Source organism: Tetrao urogallus, assembly GCF_951394365.1.
Source record: "Tetrao urogallus genome assembly, chromosome: 1".
NCBI classification, from domain to species: domain Eukaryota; kingdom Metazoa; phylum Chordata; class Aves; order Galliformes; family Phasianidae; genus Tetrao; species Tetrao urogallus.
The window spans coordinates 183,033,820-183,043,708 of record NC_136813.1 but is presented as its reverse complement, the minus strand read 5'-3'; positions in this window follow the sequence as shown (position 1 = coordinate 183,043,708).

Sequence of the window (9,889 nt, the reverse complement as noted above, 5' to 3'; positions counted from 1 at the left end):
CCTCTGCCAGGAGACAGAAGCCTTCCTACTAGAAGAAAGGAAAACAGAAAACATTATCTACACAATTAATATGGGCCAAAGTCCTTCCTGATGCAGGTTTGTCTCTCGAGGGGATATCAGAGACAACTGCTATAGCAGCACAGAGCTAATGGAAACGCTCGAGAAAACCACATCTTCCCCGTCAGCTGACAGCAGCAGTACAGACTGTGTGGGTCTTGCCTAACAGTTGCATGACAGAGCAGTATTCAGACTGTTTCAAGAAAATGTGCTACAACCGTTTTTCACCTTCTATAACCTCTCCTTATGGATCTGGTGAGCTAGGCCACAAAAAGACACCTTGGCAACAGCTGAAGGTCTAGAGAGATTAGGAAAACACGGGAAGAGTTACTGCACATTAGGAAAGAGTTAACAACTATGAAGAACAGACGAGTAGAAAAAATACTAGTGGTGAAATTTGTGCTCTGGTAGGGAAAGAAACGGGCAGCTAATAGATACCTTGAACTTCTCAGATTATACACTATTCTGATGCTGAGACATGACACTATACTTTCAGATGAAAACATGTTACAGAAATACACATGTAACTATCAGTTACATACAAAGTAGATCCAAAATATAATAATTTAACTGGTTAAAAAAAAAAAAAAAAAAACTGCATTTTTCACTATTTTCCTGTCTGTGCTCATTATGGGTCTATGAAGCATAACTTGAGGGCATGAAAAAAAAAAAAAAAAAAACTCTGACCCTGGACAATTGCAGACTACAATTTTTACATAAATAGAGTATTTTTAGCAATTTAAAAAAATAATTGAGTTTCTATCATAGTGATTACATCTGCTTTGAAAGAGAATCAGATCACTAAAGCAGAACAGGTTATTAGTATATGCATGGTTACAGTACATTTTCTGAGTTATCTCAGAATGTTACATCAGAATCTTTATTGGGCATGAATTGTAACTGTAAATCTACTCAGACATACACATTTTTCTGTCCATTATTATGTCAGAATTTTCACATTCATTTATAACACATTTATTTTATAAGCAGCCATATCACATGATTCTTTCCTTTCACGTTTGTAATATATATAATCATATGTAACACAGACACATATAAAAGATAATGCCTCACAGACAAATGATTATTTATACTTGTTATAGACAGTTTGAAACTTTGAGTATCTTCATTTTAATTAGACTTTACAATTAACAATACATTAATATGCAATTAAATCATTTTATTGGCAGCATATTTATTTATAAATTCTAGTAAATGGGCTCTTAGAATTATAAGCAGACAAGAAATAGAAGCTGAATGATCCCTTTGATTTCAGTACTTAAGACATGTAGTAATATTTTCATAGCAGTTGTGTGCTAATACAATGTACAGTAATACAGTGTGCAGCTGTCTGCTGAGAAACTGAATTCAGTTCAGAAGCAGGGTTACATACCTGTATGGAGGGTGTCTGCTAAGTTAGCTCCTTACAGAAAAAATGAGTTTCTGCAGCAGTTCTACTGCAATTCTGCAGCTGCCCAGTGTCCAATGGGTGCAAAGACAACAGAGGCCACAAAGATAAACAGAAAGTTGCAGTAGATAAACTGTCTCAAGTGATGCCAAAGTTAATACTCTTTCACCCTCCTGCTTTGCAAGAAAGACCAGCTGTAAGAAATCCTTTCAGCGCTAACCCCTGCCTCAGCACTCCTTAACCTCTGCAATAACGCAGCACTTGCAGACAATGTCAGTTCTGTGTTGCCAATCCAGAACAAGTTTAATTGCTTCTTGTCTTTGCAACAACTCTTTGCAAACACAGTCTAAATCCTACTTAATCCCCACAAGACCCTGCAAGGCAGGTGAGGCATTTCACGCTGGAAATAACTCTTTAGATTCAGGTTTGTATTCTCAGTTAAATAAAGCACAGACAGATCAGAATGAGGGATCACATCTGTGGATACAGATGTTCCAATTCATTGGTATTTTTAAAGAACTTCACAGGCTTTGGTTCTGATCTATGTCTAATAGAACATATAACTCAAATGATAGTCACTGCTTTCTCCTGCTGCCTTTTTGGATCCATGCAAGATCCTTTTCTCACAGCAGTGATGAACTGTCCAGGGTTTAGTTTACTTTTGGATTTGAACAGCAGATTGAAGCACTTTCTAACAGACAGTTACAGCAAACAGCAACAGTGGCAGCCTGGCTGTCATGGCCTTTCATAGAGGGTTAACAAAACCCTGAAGTGAGACAGCATGACAAGGGCTAGAATGCTACTTGTTGCATGCACACAGGAATCAACCAGTGTCATAAACCTCTTTGCCTTGCTTTCTGCAAAGCTCCATCTTTAAAGCCTGTCAGAAAATGAAGAAACAAGGAAAGGGAAAGGGAAAAAAATACTCCAGAAACTTCCATTTATGAATATTTTCTGACCTATTTGTTTATATAAATATTGCTTTTCTACCTTTGGTCTTCTTGGAGACCCGTCGCTTGCTTCCTGTATGGCTTTCGCAGCTGCAGCCTTCAGCTTGTTGCCAGACTTCCCTTCTGCCTCCCTTTCTACATGTGATACCTTTGACTCCTATTTCCTTCCCATAGAATCTCCACCCTCCTCCAGCTCCGTCTCCCTCTCTCTCACCTTTCAACCTATCATCTCAGTGGTCACTCCTCCATTAAGTATCTCCTCACATCTGTCTCCTCCTTCATCAAATTATATGCTAGGTATTGTGTTGTTTTTTTTTCTCCCTCAATTCCAGAATTTGCAGCTTTCCATCAATTCTATATTTGTCCCGTGCTATTAGTATTTATGTCTCCTCAAATCTCTCATATTACTTCATTCTTTCTTCTACCCATTTTCCCCCTTTTTGAAGTCCTAGTCCTAGACTTTCTTATCACTTAATCAAAAACTGACTGCAACTGGGAAACTGAAAGACATTTTTATCAGTGCTCTTAGGGACAAATATGATTTTTATATGAAAAGATTCATTATAAATAATTACTGTTTACTACCTTAATCCTGTAATGTGTTCTTGTTAGTATTCCTTCCAATAGTCTCAAAAGACAAAGCTCGTGGTGCTCCTGCCAACTACTTTTTCCCTGTCCAGCTGTCATGCTTTTTGAAGTGCTCCTACTCCCAAGAAAATGAATCTTCAGCAGCTTTGCCCATACACAAAGCAGATCTTCTAAGTAAGGAAAGGCGATCCTCATCCTCCACTTACCTGTTCCAGAACTGAGAGAGGATCTGAGAAGAAGCTGGGAGCAGCACGGACTTCTCTGTATGCAGCCTCAGTGCAGGAGTAGAAATGTTGGACTGCCAGTGCAGTGCCTTTCCATCCCACAGCAGCTAGAAAGGTAATACGCTGTATCCTTCACCACTGCCTTGTGCTTTGCAAAGACAGGGCATAGCATGAAGCACCCCAGGCACTGTGGTGGAGTGCACACCCTTCATCTAATTATACCCAGTCTTCTCTGTTTTGGGGAAAAAGTAACAACAGCCACTTATCAGATTCCCTAAATGGTATTGGAGAGGACTCAGCAGGGCACTCCCAAGCCTATCTGAGTAGTCTCAGCCACAGGATTACAGGCATGTAAATACTCTTTTCCTCCAGCTTCTGGTAGCTATTACTTCCACTGTGCATTCTTCTTGGTTAGTGGCTTTCTTGTTAGTTTTTCACCAGTCTTTCCTTCCAAATTCCTTTACTCAGCTGCCAGATTCTATTTGATACAGACTTCATCTTCCGTACTTAAACCTTGCTGTTAGGCTGCTGCCCACCTCCTCATTAGGAATAAATCTTCACCATATCGCTAACACTACCCCTGAAAGTCTCAAGTGAGCAGACTGCAATTCCCATCACAACATCGCACCTTAGTGTAACAAGAAATTCCATCCCTCTGTAATTCCTGGCATGTGAGAACAGTTTTTACAACATTTATCCAACCTAGGAATTACCAAACATTCTCTATTCCAAAGTCCATGTACACATGGAAGCATGCCAGAATCTTGATCAAACACCACAGAGAGCACCCAGTTGATATCAGTCAGTTTATCTACTGTGTGTCTTCCAGCTGTTTTAATGTCTACAACTGTGATCTATCTATAGCTAAACAGCATATGTACGCTCAGTGATCTGTACAAATCTCCTTCTATCAGATCAAAACAGTCGTATAGATTAATTTATGGCCTTCCAACAGCAATCCTGGCAGAATCCTCTGATAGACCAACCCCATACAAATCCTAGTAAAAGAGAATCACTTAGTCATTTGGAGACAGCAGAGATTTTGATTCTTCATCTGAATGTAATGAAAAGAATCTTAATCTTGGCATCCTAGACATATGTTGCCTTATGAATTGGTGAGATAGTATTTTCATGGATGCTAAATATGAGAACATACATATAGTATACATATGAATGCACATGTAGGTGCATTGTTTCAAATTCAAAACATGTCTCCAAAGCCTTGGTGCGTAACCGAGTTCTCTTACATCTTGCAACTTCACATGCGTGTGCCTCACACTGAAACACATGTGACTAGATGGACTTGTGCTTACAAAGACCTTTGAAATTGTGTTACACACAGCTTAGCCAAGCTATATTTTTCATACCATTCAAGCTCCTCACCTGAAGAATAGGGGAGTAACACAGCTCTATTACTTTGGCATACTGCCACATGTACTGTATTATTGCTTCAGTCAACCTTGAGGTACTACAGCCTCCATTAATATGGCCACTGTATTTCTCTGTACCCTTCCTTTTCTTCAGATTAAATTTGCTCATAACAGATTTCCACTTTTAGAACTATGCCTCATCTAAGCTCTGTTTTAATACTTCATGTATAATTCACACTATGAACTGGATGTTGTGCACTGAAAATGTGATAAAACTGTGTAGATGGGACAAGATCAACTTCTGAGGTATAGACCCAATGCAAATGTATACAATTTCTGATTTCAGTGCCACATCTTTCTGGATCACCTAAAATATGTCTTAATGGGATCTTACAATTCTAAGGATCAAAATCCAGCGTAAGCTGGTTTATAAGTATACATGAAATGAATACCACCTCACTGAAGGAAATCTTCACACTGTGGTTCCCAGTTGTGAAGGTAATGTAAAGTCTTCACGTGCTCTAGCAGAACTGAGTTTCCTGTTTGTGAACTTCTGTCAAATCTTCCAGGTCTAAAAGCTAATCAATCTCAGTTAAAACCAAACAAGCAAATAAAAATATGTAACAGACCACATTTTTTTTTTTAAAAAGAAAAATGTTTAGTTGATTGTGAATCAACATTAATTTTGTGAAGTGAAAGAAATAAACTGAGAGATTATGATTCTCTTTTCCAATTTTAGTTGTCCACATTGTAGATATCTGGATGTCTATCTGAAATCTCTTCACTGTCTGCTGAGAACAGATCTTTCTAGGAGCTGAGTCCTCTCATTCTTACTAGATGATGAGTAACAATTGTTTCTTAGGGCTATCTGCCGTGAGTTACTGTTCCTCTGGAAAATTTTTACTCAGAATATTTCCCAGTGTGAGATGCTGTGTCTCCCTTTTTAGTAAACAAATAAGAGGGAATATTATCCTATATAATACTGCACCAAGTATTGTACATAGTCACTCCAAAGATCTTTATGGCTTTCTAGGATTTCTGAAATAGCTTCAATTCAGTTTTGAATTTTTTAAATTCAAAGAAAGCAGCAACTAATAAAATAATAATAATACAAGATTTATCTAGGATGATCTCATCTTTATTTTGTAATTGGGACCTATTTCATTCTGAGTTTTATGAGCTATGGAAAGAGTTTCATCTTGAGAAAGTACTGCAGTTAATAGAATTTAATACAGTGAAGTACCTTGAATTAAAACGGCCTGTGGCCATTGTTTCTGTTTTGCTAGGGGTGAATTTCATCTCAGTTGAAAGAGTTCCTAACACGTTATTAAATAATTGCAACATAACATTGTCCTATTCTATCTGATTCAGTTAGATTTTTAATTTCTTATTCTTCATTACACCATATTTTAATTAATAAGCAATTAATTTAATATATAATTAATTAACAATTAAAACTTGCTAAACACTCTTGTTTGCAATGTTCTGCCTAAGATTAGTAGAGAGAGCTGATGCAATCGCAACAAGATGTTTTCTTCAATGAATTAATTATGGCTTTTAATTAATAAGATATTCATATATTATTAAGTTCAATATTAGGGCTTACCAAGCATGTCTTAAATCCAGAAACATACAATGCTGAGTGATATTCTTGAAGAAATGCTACATTTACAAATATTTGGTATGTATGCTATGCATTTTGGTATTCTCTAATAACAGAAGATCTAAAATATAGCAGTGCATTTATATTCAGAAGCTACTCACAAGAGGAGTCTTTGTTTTTTATTGCATGAATAATTGACACCAGTTAAAGTAAGGCTATCAGGAACAATTTTAACTTACAAAAAGTCGGGAATTAATTATGTCCTGGAGAGTTCAGTGGCCTCATCCTTAACATGATAAATATACTTTGGGTTTATGAAGTTTTAAAGCCTTTGAAACAAATGTTTTACTTGGTTTTTGTTAATAGAGACTCTGACTGTCTCAAAATCATGAATAAAATTGTAACCAGAACGTTATCTACTTTTAATATCTTCTTTACATGTTCAAGAGTTACATTTTGATTGGAATTTAGAAATTGTCAGGTAATGTAGTTCCTTGTTCAACCAAAACCCATCCCTGAAAGATTTACCCAGCTGACAGCATTCACATCAAATTCCCACAGAGCCCACAGGGAAGCTGGGAGATGTGGGGAGCCGGTAATATACTAGAAACTCCCAAGATTTGAAACTATATATATATATATATATATATATGAGGAATTTTCCCAGCAGGACAGTCATATGCTCAGCTTCTCTCCTACTGGAAAGATTCTTAAAATTTGTTTTTCGTCTCAGCAGTCTTTAACTTTTTTCACTTTTTTGTGCTCCCAGTATTTTCCAAACATAAGTGGTATCTGTCATACTTCTTCTGAAATTGTGAGGTTGAGCATGTCTTATATCTCTTGAACCAGTATTGATTTCTAGTATACACGCACAAGAAAAACAAGGTGGTAGTCTGGGATGGCCAGCACAGCTTAATGAAGGGCAGATAGTACCTGACCAATCTTGTGGCCTGCTACGTGGTATTTAAGGAACAAAGAAAGAGTGACTGATGTCATCTATCCAGACTTCTGCAAGGCTTTTTATGTAGTCCCACATCAAATTCTTATCTCTAAGTCAAAAAGATATGGACTTTAAAGCTGGACTGTTTGGTGGATAAAGAATTGGTCGGATGGTTACATGACTGGGTTGTGGTCAATGGCTCTATGTCCAGGTGGAGGCTGACAACAAGTGATTCCCCCAGCAACTCTCTTCAAAATCATTATCAATGACCTGGATTGTGGGATTGAGTGCCCCCTTAGCAAGTTTGCTCATACCACTAAAAAAAGAAAAAAAGAAAAAAGAAAAAAAATGCTACAAAAGCTAGAAAAGTGAGCAAACAAGAAACTAATGAGGTTGAACAAGGCCAAGTGCAAGATGATCCAATTGGGTTGGGGCAATCCCAGATATCATAGAGAACTCCTGAGAGCAGCCCTGCAGAGAAGGACTTGAGGATCTTAATGGACATGAGCCAGCAGGGTGCTCTTGCAGCCCATAAGTCCAACTGTCAGTATGACCATCAGAAGATGGGCAACCAGCAGGGAGAGGGAGGTGATTGTCCCCCTCAACTGTGCCCTTGTGAGGCCCCATCTGGAGTTTTGCATCCAGACCTGAGGTCCACCAGCATAGGAATGATGCAGAGCTGCTGGAGCAGGTCCGGAGGAGGCCACAAAAATGATCAGAGGGTTAGAGAACCTCTTATATGACAAAATGCTGAGGAAACTCAACTTGTTTGTCCTAGAGAAGAGAAGGCTCCAGGAAGACCTCTTTGCATCCTTCCAGTAGTTAAAGGGAGCATATAAATAGAGGAAGATCAACTTTTACACAGTCTGATAATGGTAAGACAATGGAGAAAGGCTTTAAACTAAAAGAGGGGAGATTTAGAGCAGATATTAGGAAGAAATTCTTAGGGTATGGTAAGGTACTGGAGCAGGCTGCCTGGAGAAACTATACATTCCTCATCCCTGGAGGTACTCAAGGCCAGGCTGGATGGTGCCTAGTGGTTGGCAAATGTGCCCGTGGCAGGGGGGTTAGATCTCAATGATCTTTAAGGTCTCTTCCAACCCAAGTCATTCTATGATTCTATGATTCTATACCCTGTGTGTGTTTAAGCACATCCATTCTCAGAACACCTTTTCCATGAGTTCTTGATTTACAAAATATGTATTTAAGAGCAAATGAAGGTGCAGCAATTACAGCCATAAGCTTTACAAAGAATTCATACAAGCCCTTCTTTTTCTGCAACATCAGATTAAAAAAAACAAAGCAACAAAAAAAACCCACCTGATTATTTATTAATTAAAATATTGTGGGGGGGGAAAAATCAGATTTTTTTGAATAGTAATCTGAATTCATGAGCTCATGCTCTGCTTCCCAAATTTTATGTCTAAAGTCAACTCAGTAGATATACTCTAAATGAAGGAAGTAATTCAAAACACATTCTTTTAAAAATAAGGTCCCAGGTTTATTGTCAGAGAATACCCAAAACATCTTAATGTGAAAATTTACTTTTCTTATCTTCTGTTTTTAAAACTTTTATATGTGTTCTAAGATTCATATATCTGTATGTTGCAGTTCTGAAATAAGATCTCCCTTAAGGAAATATATAAGTGGCAGTAATATTCTTGTTTCTTTGAAGAAAAGCTGCCCTGTGAGTTCACCAGCAATAAGAATTTAAACCTATTTCGAACTTGAATAAACACTTTTCTTTTTTTCAAAGTTTACAAGATTAAACAGCCCATTGAACCTCTCCTATTCCTTCTGGAATATGCAGATTTTTTAATTAATGAAAAGTCCAAATTATGACTTTTGTTCAAAACCCTCTGCCATTTGCATTATTATAATTGGCAGAATGCAGATGTGAAAATGGAAATGTGTGTATCCTGTGCTCAAAGACTATCTCCCCTACCGGACAGTAATAATGGGCACTGATGCTTGTTAAATGGAGAAGTTACTGAAGAAAATGTCATGAGAATGCTTTTTGCACTTTGTGAGGACTTGGAACTACACAGGAATCTCTAATGGCTCTGGCAGAAATTGTGGGAAGAACAGCAGCCGATGTGAAACCGGAAAGTCAAGAGCAAGGAACGTTGGGATTGAAACAGATCTTGACATTGCACAAGTCACACATAAATAAGTGCCAAAAATGACTATTCAGAGGCCAATAACTCAAAGATACTTGGCTTCTCTTTTTATGTTTAATCATTTTGTTCCACTTAAAACAATACCCAATTGTAGGAAAGCTGGGAGGCAAATTTCAGCTCCAAAGAGTATGTAAAAGGGTAAAGGAAACTGTTGTTAATAAAACAGAATGAGGCTTAAGTGGTGACTGAACAGCCTCAAGGGACAAGACAGTAAATAGACCAGCAGTTCTCAAGCACGACTAAAATATGGAAGGAAATTGGGAGAAAAGTAAAGATTCTAAAGAGATATTAACAATTACAAAGAAAATTAAAAAATTAAGCAAAAAGAGAGAGATAGAGATTACTGTGAAAATATGAAACAGAAAACCAATAGAAATATATCAGTTAACTGACTTCAATTAAATCAGTGTTACCCAATGATTTCATTATTTTACTTTGGATCCTACAATGTTTGACATTGTTAAGCCCCCATTTATGGAGTTAATATATAGAGAGAGAGTTAATAAGTGTTAATGTAAGTATCTCAGCTTTCTTTTCTGAAAAAACAAGTAAGTTTCTAGCAATTATAG